This window comes from Gigantopelta aegis, chromosome 9 (genome assembly GCF_016097555.1).
Source record: "Gigantopelta aegis isolate Gae_Host chromosome 9, Gae_host_genome, whole genome shotgun sequence".
NCBI lineage: Eukaryota > Metazoa > Mollusca > Gastropoda > Neomphalida > Peltospiridae > Gigantopelta > Gigantopelta aegis.
The window spans coordinates 40,640,070-40,653,106 of record NC_054707.1 but is presented as its reverse complement, the minus strand read 5'-3'; the positions used below and the strand labels follow the sequence as shown (position 1 = coordinate 40,653,106).

Genomic DNA, 13,037 nt, shown 5'->3' with positions numbered 1-13,037 from the left:
GTAATTTACTCAATGTAATGTTTAATATTAATTGTTTACAATTTTAATCAGTATCAATCATCCCAAATATAACTATGTTTTTATTAAGTGAAGAGCGAACTCCTATTGTGTCAAATATCATATTTTCTACAGCTTTTGTACTTTATCACAATAATAGATCAAATGTTACAAAGTACACAATGTACATTATCTGAATTTTGTTTATATATTTGTTTGTGCCATTTGGAACTGTAATTTTGTTGTTCGAAATGCTCTGTATAACCTTAATTCTTGTGTTCATATTTAATTTTAAAGAAATATATTTAAAAGGCAGAACTGGTTTTTAACAGAGATAAACGTTTTATTAATCATATTTTATGTACCAAAAAATATTTCACAGCATTCACTAATGATGTATAATAAAAAAAAGACAGTTATATAAAAAGTTTTGATGAGTTTCAAATTCAAGAAGGTTTATGTGTTTATCAAGTAAGTCGTTGATGAAAATAATTCCTTTGTTAACAAAACTCCATTATAAAAACAATTTTTTTATATTTTGTTTTATATATCTTTGTATTATACAAAATAATATTTATTAAGTCCCTGTAGGTCAAAAGCCATATTTAAAACCGGGTTTATAAAAGTGGGGCTATAGTTCCCCACTCCGACTTCTTGGTTACTACCGACCTGAGAATGGTCAGAAATGTAACTGTATTGCATATACAGCTATTTAAATTCGAAGCAAGATTATTTATTTAACCTAAGAAAGATGTAAGTTTTATTTATAACAGGTTAGACTAGCCGACAGCTTGATAATATAGCTACAAACTCAGGATGGTATCTTTATTATAAACTCATGAGGGTTTATTATGCGCAGGCATAAGGTACTTCGTTTGAATCTTTGAAGCAAAATATTAAGTATCATGCCAGGGGAGATCAGAGGGATCCGACGATCCCCCCACGCAGGATTGAGAGTTCGGCTCAAACGAAAAACAAAATCGGATTTTACATATAAAAGTCCTTGTCCCCAAATGAACGGGATAACATAACAAGAACGTCTGTCTGAGGTTCCATTTGCTGAAAGTTCGATCCTCCTCAGTGGGCCCGTTTGATTATTTCCCGTCCCAACCAATGATCCATCAAAGGACGTCGTGTATGCTATCCTGTTTGTAAAATGTGAGAAGTGTGCCATGTATCATTTATTATAAATACATTGGTACGACTGAAAACAAACGGTTTCTTGTCGTGACTCTGTGACCAGGCCATTTTACATGCATACCACAACTTAATGCAACTTCTTAACGTATATTTCACAACAAAAGTTTGTGCTTGCTTGCTCTCTCTCTCTCTCTCTCTCTCTCTCTCTCTCTCTCTCTCTCTCTCTCTCTCTCTCTCTCTCTCTCTCTCTCTCTCTCTCTCTCTCTCTCTCTCTCTATATATATATATATATATCTGGGGAAACCCCATCCCCCAGTCTATGGCTCGGCGCCTTTCGCGCTCGCGTTTGATGAGTTGCGTTTACATGGAATTTCGCCCCCCCCCCCCCCCCCCCCCCCCCCCCCCCCACACACACACACACACCACTAATCATGCTGGCTACGGGCCTGAAGTTATATACACTATTCATAAGTTAGACCAAACATCAAATTAGGATTGTATCGGGTTGCATGGGTCTACCACTCTGGAAAAGTTGCTGCACTTTATGTTATGTATAATCATGTACGTTATAAAAACGTGTGATACTTGCATACCATATCGATATATAGGACTACTCCCTATACTTGTAAATGTGTATCAAAGTGCTGATGGTATCGCTAACTATCTCGGCCAATGTTCTCAGGTACAAAATACAAAATAGTAACCAAACACTATTGTACATACAGATATATGTTTACTTCAAACTGATCTTCATGTAAAGAAGAAGATGTCATCTTCTAAATTCTTCAAAACAAACAACACAAACAACATGTCAACTTTTACTTCCGCGTTTACATCATACATGTGATGTCAAACTTTGAGCCGCGTTTACTCGGTTTTTGACGTCATGCTAAGTTGTAGGTTTTTGCGTATGATGGCTCATATATGTTTTAAAACTTCGTAAATATTAGATATTATTTCAAGTGAAGTTGTATGTATCTGATATAAATGATAGTGAAAATAAAATAAAATAAAATAAAATAAAATAAAATAATAAATAAAAAAAGATAAATAAATAAGTAAAAAAATAAATACATAAATAAATAATTTATGTATAGACATGTAACATTGATTAGTAGTTGTACGATTGTCTTTTTTAATGAAACGATAAGGGGAAACTAGAGCTGTGATAAAGGTCTATGTGAGTTAGATTTTGTTGTTGTTGTTTTTTAGGGGGAAGGGGAGGCATATTTTATTAAATTTTAAATACTGATACATGTGGAGCATTCAACATCACTGGAAATCCGCGTTAGTATTTAACTATAATTCCAATCTAATTAAAATTAGCTCCACTATTACATGTGGATCTAACACCAGCCAGTTGGAGCTCAAGTCCACCAATCAAAACCTTACTTGCAGAATCCTGCCAGTGATTTAAAAATAATTTGAAAACATTCCGAATTATCCTGAGGGTATACGACATGTTTCGTGTGAATTACAAATGCCTTAAAACATGTTTTTTGTTTTATAAAATAAATAATTTGTAATGTAAAACTGAAGACTGATTTTTATTATTTTTATTTTTATTTTTATAAATAAATAAATAATGTTTAATGTAAAATTGAAGACTGATAACCCACCCGTACGTATTGGTATGGTTCGCTGTACTGCGGCCACTAAAATAGATTCGCCCGATATTTTTAGAATTTGTATGCTCCCAAATAACGTTATAAAAGGCGAAGTGTGATTGGTCAATATTTAAATTATTATTTACAGACGAAATGTTACCTGGACATTGGGGACTACGCAGGGTTGTTAGTTTTAAATCACTGGCAGGATTCTGCAAGTAAGGTTTTGATTGGTGAACATGAGCTCCAACTGGCTGGTGTTAGATCCACATGTAATAGTGGAGCTAATTTTAATTAGATTTCTATAATTCTAATTGTTAAAAGTAAAAAACACATTCCACTAAAGTTAATTTTATTGTATGAATCTTTTAATTTTGCGTTGTTAAAATACCCTTGACAAGCGGCTCCAGAGACTTCGTCTAAGTTAATGTTTCACTGCTTTTGGTCTTAAACCATTCCAATGTAAACTTTAGTAGACCGTTTTTCGCAGCAATTTTTACATTTTATACGAAATATGTATGTTAGTCGCTAGAGATTCACAGCTCCTACGAAGATACTCACGACGCTCATGACCACTGTCGATCATGTCCCCCAATTTGTATATAGCCTCGATACCGTCCAATTCGGCAAGGGACGGTACTTCGTGCACATGCACAATGGGAATGTGAAAGAGGTCTGTTGATCAAGGTTCGAGATTCTGACCAATAAGCAACGTGGACACCTATTATATGATTTTAATGCCTTAAGATGCTTAACCGGGCCGGCCGGCAGTCGCAGGCTTGTTTGTCGGTCATCGAGATCGAATGAACAACAAAAAAAAATATATGTATAATTCTTTTTTTTTGCTATAATGTTTAAAATGCGTGAGAAAATCATGTGCCGGCCTGAGAGTGTGACACGACGTTCAAATGCGTGAGTCTCACGCTGAATGCGTGAGACTTGACAGCACTGCCAAACTGTAATAAACGATCCCCGTCACTGGGCCCATTGGGCTATTTCTTGTTCCAGCCAGTGCACCACGACTGGGTATTGTCTGTGGGATGGTGCATATAAAAAATCCCTCGCTGCTAATTAAAAAGAGAAGCCCATGAAGTGGCGACAGCGGGTTTCATCTCTCAATATCTGTGTGGTCCTTAACCATATGTCCGATGCCATATAACCGTAAATAAAATGTGTTGAACGGGTGCGTCGTTAAATAAAAAACACGATGGTTCGGACAATGATGACCTTTCAGTTTTTCTCTTCTCAAGTTTACCAATTTCTGTTTTCTTTAGTCTAGCAATTCCTTATTATCATCACTTTCAGTTTCTTCCAACCTTTTAATATTTTGAAAAAGTATATTTTCAAATACATTTAAAAAAAAAAAAAATTCTGAATAAGATATTGGTTTACCTATTATTTCTATTAATATGTTTTCCAGAAAACGTTGTTAATTTATTATGAATTTTATTTCATCTTTTGGAAGTATGTTTAAGATTAGTGACCTGTAAAATAACACAGCATATTGAATTTTTATAACTGTTACATATTCTTTGTCAGTTTTTAAACAATTAATTATTATATTTCCATAATTCTTTACCTTTTACCATTTCATGTAATTCCATGTATGATTTTACTGGTGAAAGGTCTGATTGATAGCTGTTCGATATTATAACCTTTTCAGTACATGACATTGAATTGTTGGATAAGAGAAAACAATCTAACCTAGCGAGTTTTAGTGGCTTTGGTTTTCTCCAAGTACAGTGAAACCCCTCTAAACCGAACACCCTTGGGAGAAAAAAAGACAAACAAACAACGTTAGATATTAAGAGGGATCCGGTTTAGAGAGGTTAAGTTCTGTACTGGTTTTTGAAAAGGGACTGTAAAACATCCGGTTTCGAGAAAATTCCGGTTTACAGAGGGTCTGGTTTTGTGAGGTTTCACTGTATATATAAGATAATCTTCTCAGTGAAGGATATAATTCCCTAAAAGGGTCTTTCAAATAAAATAAAAACTTTCAATATTAAATTTTATTATTTTGTAAAAGTGTTTGTCTCACATTAGCATGATTAATATGTAGATAATTTTTGGTATCCAGCTTTTAGTCCAGAGTGCATATCTTAATTATATTTAGCGGTACAATTCCTGTTTATTGTCAAAACACAATTTTATAACAAAATAGCTACATAGCTATAGTTACTTAAGTAGATTATAAATGGATGTAACTCGTATCTTACAATGTAAGCTCTACTTGGATAAGTTTCCCTCTAATACCGATACCGATTAATAGAAGAAGGCCTCGTAAGTTTCCCTCAAATACCGATTAATAGAAGAAGGCCTCGTAAGTTTCCCTCTAATACCGATTAATAGAAGAAACCCTCGTAAGTTTCCCTCTAATACCGATTAATAGAAGAAGACCTCGTAAGTTTCCCTCTGAGGTCTCACTACACAGATGCTATATGCCATTGAAACCTATGTTAAACTGCCCAACTTCAAATCCAAATTGCTAACAGAATGGGTTCTCGTTGACACTAATGACATATACCATTTTAAAGGTTTTTTATACCTTTATTTATTTTGGCTCCAAAATTGACAACATTTCCGTCTCAGTTTTTTGCTACATGGCCCACTGTGACAGTACCGTGTGTTTTTAGGCATGGCAGAGTAACCGGATCACTCCGGGCACCTGGTCTTCTTCATACTCATGTGTGCAAAAGTAAATGCATAATATTTCAAAACCTCATGGGCAAAATGCAGCCAGAGGACCTGGCATCTGAAATAACCAGTCCCTTTAATTCCTCTGCAAGTACTAACAGTGAACATGTACACCACAACATGTGTCACAATTAGGAACTATAGTGGACCGTGATGAATGACCTTTCCCCCGGAAGTGAACCGTGTTGTGAGACCTTAAACAAAACCTGTCATATTCATAAAACACAATTTAGGTGTTTTCATATAATTTACACCATTTGGAGTAAAATGGACCCACACATGACCCACATAACACAAAAGATAATGAAGTTATGGCCCGAAAAGAGGCCATGTACAACATTGTTGTGACAGTACATTATATACTCAGATATGTCATACACAAAAAATATGTCTAACATTAATTGTGGCTAATGTTGCATAATAGGTGTTCTTTTTTCATGTCTAAATAAAGGTAATAGCATTCCTAGGTAAGATTCAATGAATGGAATTGTCACATGACAAGTTCTTAGTTACTGTTGCCATGGGTATCCAGGTACTGTCCATGAACAATTGGAAAATGGCAGCTCCCCCAAAAAATGCTAGAAACACTAAATTTAGCAGGAAACGACGAAAGAAAGGCACATCATTGTTCCAAAAGGGCAATTGTAAGTGGAGAAAAACATCAGAGCAGCCTCAGACAAGGGACAAGGGACAGGAGAAGGAACAAATTCAGCCTATGAAAACAGACACACAGAGAGTTAAACGCATCGAGATTGAGATTTTTCAGTCAGTCAGTACATCTGGAAACACACTGCCATCCAAGTTAAGACCCAAGATAAAGACAGTCTCATGTAAGTCAGCACCTAGGCTTAATAATTTTACTGGAAATGTCATAGTAAACATTAATAACTTGCCACTGCTTGTAAACAAGTTTTGTTCTATTCACTCGGCACACTCAAATGAATGCAAAAGTCCCCATTGTGTTTTACGTTCCATCAAGTATGTTGGACTATGTGTCAGTGTTTCTCTAGGATGTCAGAGCTGCAATATGAATATCACCATGGACTTAACTGATAAACTGCCCAAACCTAAAAACAAACCAGGTCCTCCACCATCCACTCTGAATAAGGCATTGGCACTGTCGGTATTAAAGACGAAAGCTGGTCCCAGTGACGTCAGATACATCCTGTCACTACTGGACATAAAGCCTCCATCCATGACACAAGTACAGAAGGATTTGAAACTATTAAGCAATGAAACAGTCCACATAAATAATGTATCAATGAAGAAAAATCAAGAGTTCATCAACGAAGTTGCCAAGATGCTTAACCAAGTAACATCCAATTCGCGTGGCCTCATTCCCGTCGAAGCCGATTGCTCGTACAACAACAGGTGCCAGAGTGGTTACGAAGCTGGGACCCAGGCCTTCTGTCCACTGGTGGAGCAGCTGACCAAAAGAAAGCTGGTGTTAGGCTTGTCAACTGCAAATAAATTGTGTAGAAAACATCAATGCAGTCATACAAAATGTGCACGCACTTATAATCCAACACATTCAATGGCATCTGTAGAAAAGAAGTTAATATCAGAAAATATTACAAATGTAGAGTCCCAAAATGTTGTAAAAATCTCAAGCCTAACAACTGATGCATGTGCACAATTAGGAAATATAATGCAAACTTCAAATCCTATCCACTGTTCCTCTCATTCCAATATGTTCCCTCTTAAGTATGTGTGTTTTGTGCACCGAATGCGAAGAGTTTTTATAAATACAAAAGTTGCAGCACTGAAGCTTCAATACAAGCCTATAGGTTTAACAAAAGATGCTTTTGCAAATAAACTGGCAGTGGGAATGCGGTGTCGACTGACTAGAGAACTATCCCAATTACATAAACAATGTCATGGGGTCAAAGCATTTGTTTCTAAGGGTGCGTCAATAAGAGACAACATTGTGAACTGTTTCTGTGGAGAACACACACATTGTAAAACAGCATCATTAGTGTGCAATGCAAAAAGCAGTAAATACTTCAAGCCAGTATTCCTACCAAATGGACAATATCTGCAGTTAAATAATACAGATAGACATAGCTTAATGCACACACTAAACAAAACTGTATCAAATATAATGCTTTCTCAGTTAGTATGTTTGTATAATACCAACAAATCTGAAAGTTTACATCACACTGTGTTTACATATGCTCCCAAAATGAGCTTATACAGTTGTAATTTCCATGGGCTATGTCATTCAGCAGTCCACACCAATACCCATGGCAGAGGGAATTCTACACTTATCATTGCAAAAAAGATAGGTATAAAATATTCCAATTATGGTCCAATGTGTGACTATATGAAAAAAACTGATGAGAAATTTCAATATGACTACAAGAGGCAAAACACACATAGATATAAGCGTGACAGGTATTTTTCTCTGCTGAACAGGTGTCACAGAAAACTTTACATGCACTCTTCATACAGTAGTGGAAGTAAACACATAAATAGGCAACACAATTATGCCATTAACTTGAATCACTGGCAACAGCAACAGCAACACCAGCATTAGCATTAGCAAACTGAATTATGAACACACAGCAACTGTAACATTAATAAAACTCTTTAACAGTAAACTGTAACAGACAATGAAACATAATTCACATGGGGTAAATAAAACCCCAAAACACAACTGGAAATACAAAATGTACCTTGAAGTTGGAAAAACACAGTTCTTATACACAGAATGCCCAAAACATTTATTGGCATAGACACAACTCTGCCTCTGCATGTTTATGCAAGCAGGTTCATAAGAAAGATGATCAAAATTTAAGCACAATTTATTGTGACATAAATGACTAACATGTATTTTTGGATCAAGTTTGTGCAAGCCACTTTTCATAAAAAAAAGAAGCCTGTGTGCTCGAACTCGGACCCTCTGTGTCCGAAAAGTGGCTTGCACAATGGGATAACCATCTTTTTCAGTCGCGGCACACCAAATGTGGCATTCACCACTTATGTCAATTTTTGGGTCAATTATTTCTTGAAAGTATTGAATTTCAGTTTCTGTTAATAAATCATTGAACACTTTAGACATTCTGTAATATCCTGATTTAAAAAAAAAAAGGAGAACAAATAAATTTGTTTACTAAAAAGCACACCTGTATTTGTTTTATGTTATTAGATAAATGTTAAAAAAAGTGTATGTCAAAGGATGATTCATGTGAGGGAGTGTGAGGGTGAGGGTGAGGGTGAGGGTGAGGGTGAGGGTGAGACCATGACAGTGCTCACACTGAGGTGGAGGATTTTGTTTCACAATAATTAATGTGTCAAGTACATGTATGTGTATGTGTATGTATGACCCTTTCCTGTATCGCCAGAACACTAGCTCTCTCAGGGCGACAGTAAATCATGGCAGTAGTCACAACTTCTGTCTTGTACAGAGATACATTTTTTGTGTGATAAGGGTTTTGTTTACATTTTGTTTCAAGCAAGGAGGAATAACCCAAAAATAAGTGAAGATTCACTAATATTATGATATTGTGTAAAATAAATGGGTGAAACTGTCAAATATTGTAAAATATAGGTTTATTTACATTAACACAATATATTACATATTATAATGTCATTAAAACTTAACATTATATATTATTACAACTATACTGGTATTTGTTTAATGACATACATGTGCTGCTCATGTAAACACTGACAACAACACATGAATATTTACACAGACATCATCACACGTCTACATGTGCTCATCGTCACATGTACACTTGTTACCTAAACATTAACCTATCAACCCTTAATACAATAGGTAAAAACACAAAATATACCATAGATACACACTCAAAATTGTATTCAGAAACCCCTACAACCACAATTTCCCTCACAAACAAAAAAAACCCCACTCACTTTCGTTTCAAACAGCACATGTGTAAATAGTGCAGGTTACATTATGGTCTCACTACACAGATGCTATATGCCATTGAAACCTATGTTAAACTGCCCAACTTCAAATCCAAATTGCTAATAGAATGGGTTCTCGTTGACACTAATGACATATACCATTTTAAAGGTTTTTTATACCTTTATTTATTTTGGCTCCAAAATTGACAACATTTCCGTCTCAGTTTTTTGCTACATGGCCCACTGTGACAGTACCGTGTGTTTTTAGGCATGGCAGAGTAACCGGATCACTCCGGGCACCTGGTCTTCTTCATACTCATGTGTGCAAAAGTAAATGCATAATATTTCAAAACCTCATGGGCAAAATGCAGCCAGAGGACCTGGCATCTGAAATAACCAGTCCCTTTAATTCCTCTGCAAGTACTAACAGTGAACATGTACACCACAACATGTGTCACAATTAGGAACTATAGTGGACCGTGATGAATGACCTTTCCCCCGGAAGTGAACCGTGTTGTGAGACCTTAAACAAAACCTGTCATATTCATAAAACACAATTTAGGTGTTTTCATATAATTTACACCATTTGGAGTAAAATGGACCCACACATGACCCACATAACACAAAAGATAATGAAGTTATGGCCCGAAAAGAGGCCATGTACAACATTGTTGTGACAGTACATTATATACTCAGATATGTCATACACAAAAAATATGTCTAACATTAATTGTGGCTAATGTTGCATAATAGGTGTTCTTTTTTCATGTCTAAATAAAGGTAATATCATTCCTAGGTAAGATTCAATGAATGGAATTGTCACATGACAAGTTCTTAGTTACTGTTGCCATGGGTATCCAGGTACTGTCCATGAACAATTGGAAAATGGCAGCTCCCCAAAAAAATGCTACAAACACTAAATTTAGCAGGAAACGACGAAAGAAAGGCACATCATTGTTCCAAAAGGGCAATTGTAAGTGGAGAAAAACATCAGAGCAGCCTCAGACAAGGGACAAGGGACAGGAGAAGGAACAAATTCAGCCTATGAAAACAGACACACAGAGAGTTAAACGCATCGAGATTGAGATTTTTCAGTCAGTCAGTACATCTGGAAACACACTGCCATCCAAGTTAAGACCCAAGATAAAGACAGTCTCATGTAAGTCAGCACCTAGGCTTAATACTTTTACTGGAAATGTCATAGTAAACATTAATAACTTGCCACTGCTTGTAAACAAGTTTTGTTCTATTCACTCGGCACACTCAAATGAATGCAAAAGTCCCCATTGTGTTTTACGTTCCATCAAGTATGTTGGACTATGTGTCAGTGTTTCTCTAGGATGTCAGAGCTGCAATATGAATATCACCATGGACTTAACTGATAAACTGCCCAAACCTAAAAACAAACCAGGTCCTCCACCATCCACTCTGAATAAGGCATTGGCACTGTCGGTATTAAAGACGAAAGCTGGTCCCAGTGACGTCAGATACATCCTGTCACTACTGGACATAAAGCCTCCATCCATGACACAAGTACAGAAGGATTTGAAACTATTAAGCAATGAAACAGTCCACATAAATAATGTATCAATGAAGAAAAATCAAGAGTTCATCAACGAAGTTGCCAAGATGCTTAACCAAGTAACATCCAATTCGCGTGGCCTCATTCCCGTCGAAGCCGATTGCTCGTACAACAACAGGTGCCAGAGTGGTTACGAAGCTGGGACCCAGGCCTTCTGTCCACTGGTGGAGCAGCTGACCAAAAGAAAGCTGGTGTTAGGCTTGTCAACTGCAAATAAATTGTGTAGAAAACATCAATGCAGTCATACAAAATGTGCACGCACTTATAATCCAACACATTCAATGGCATCTGTAGAAAAGAAGTTAATATCAGAAAATATTACAAATGTAGAGTCCCAAAATGTTGTAAAAATCTCAAGCCTAACAACTGATGCATGTGCACAATTAGGAAATATAATGCAAACTTCAAATCCTATCCACTGTTCCTCTCATTCCAATATGTTCCCTCTTAAGTATGTGTGTTTTGTGCACCGAATGCGAAGAGTTTTTATAAATACAAAAGTTGCAGCACTGAAGCTTCAATACAAGCCTATAGGTTTAACAAAAGATGCTTTTGCAAATAAACTGGCAGTGGGAATGCGGTGTCGACTGACTAGAGAACTATCCCAATTACATAAACAATGTCATGGGGTCAAAGCATTTGTTTCTAAGGGTGCGTCAATAAGAGACAACATTGTGAACTGTTTCTGTGGAGAACACACACATTGTAAAACAGCATCATTAGTGTGCAATGCAAAAAGCAGTAAATACTTCAAGCCAGTATTCCTACCAAATGGACAATATCTGCAGTTAAATAATACAGATAGACATAGCTTAATGCACACACTAAACAAAACTGTATCAAATATAATGCTTTCTCAGTTAGTATGTTTGTATAATACCAACAAATCTGAAAGTTTACATCACACTGTGTTTACATATGCTCCCAAAATGAGCTTATACAGTTGTAATTTCCATGGGCTATGTCATTCAGCAGTCCACACCAATACCCATGGCAGAGGGAATTCTACACTTATCATTGCAAAAAAGATAGGTATAAAATATTCCAATTATGGTCCAATGTGTGACTATATGAAAAAAACTGATGAGAAATTTCAATATGACTACAAGAGGCAAAACACACATAGATATAAGCGTGACAGGTATTTTTCTCTGCTGAACAGGTGTCACAGAAAACTTTACATGCACTCTTCATACAGTAGTGGAAGTAAACACATAAATAGGCAACACAATTATGCCATTAACTTGAATCACTGGCAACAGCAACAGCAACACCAGCATTAGCATTAGCAAACTGAATTATGAACACACAGCAACTGTAACATTAATAAAACTCTTTAACAGTAAACTGTAACAGACAATGAAACATAATTCACATGGGGTAAATAAAACCCCAAAACACAACTGGAAATACAAAATGTACCTTGAAGTTGGAAAAACACAGTTCTTATACACAGAATGCCCAAAACATTTATTGGCATAGACACAACTCTGCCTCTGCATGTTTATGCAAGCAGGTTCATAAGAAAGATGATCAAAATTTAAGCACAATTTATTGTGACATAAATGACTAACATGTATTTTTGGATCAAGTTTGTGCAAGCCACTTTTCATAAAAAAAAGAAGCCTGTGTGCTCGAACTCGGACCCTCTGTGTCCGAAAAGTGGCTTGCACAATGGGATAACCATCTTTTTCAGTCGCGGCACACCAAATGTGGCATTCACCACTTATGTCAATTTTTGGGTCAATTATTTCTTGAAAGTATTGAATCTCAGTTTCTGTTAATAAATCATTGAACACTTTAGACATTCTGTAATATCCTGATTTAAAAAAAAAAAGGAGAAAAAATAAATTTGTTTACTAAAAAGCACACCTGTATTTGTTTTATGTTATTAGATTAATGTTAAAAAAAGTGTATGTCAAAGGATGATTCATGTGAGGGAGGGAGTGGTAGTGTGAGGGTGAGGGTGAGGGTGAGGGTGAGGGTGAGACCATGACAGTGCTCACACTGAGGTGGAGGATTTTGTTTCACAATAATTAATGTGTCAAGTACATGTATGTGTATGTGTATGTATGACCCTGTCCTGTATCGCAAGAACACTAGCTCTCTCAGGGCGACAGTAAATCATGGCAGTAGTCACAACT

At 36.1% G+C, this 13,037-nt stretch overlaps 1 protein-coding gene across 1 annotated transcript in view; it reads left to right on the top strand.

Moving 5' to 3' along the window:
* Positions 1-13,037, top strand: part of LOC121381253 — a 28,324-nt gene that overhangs the window by 8,592 nt on the left and 6,695 nt on the right. The window lies entirely within an intron of this gene.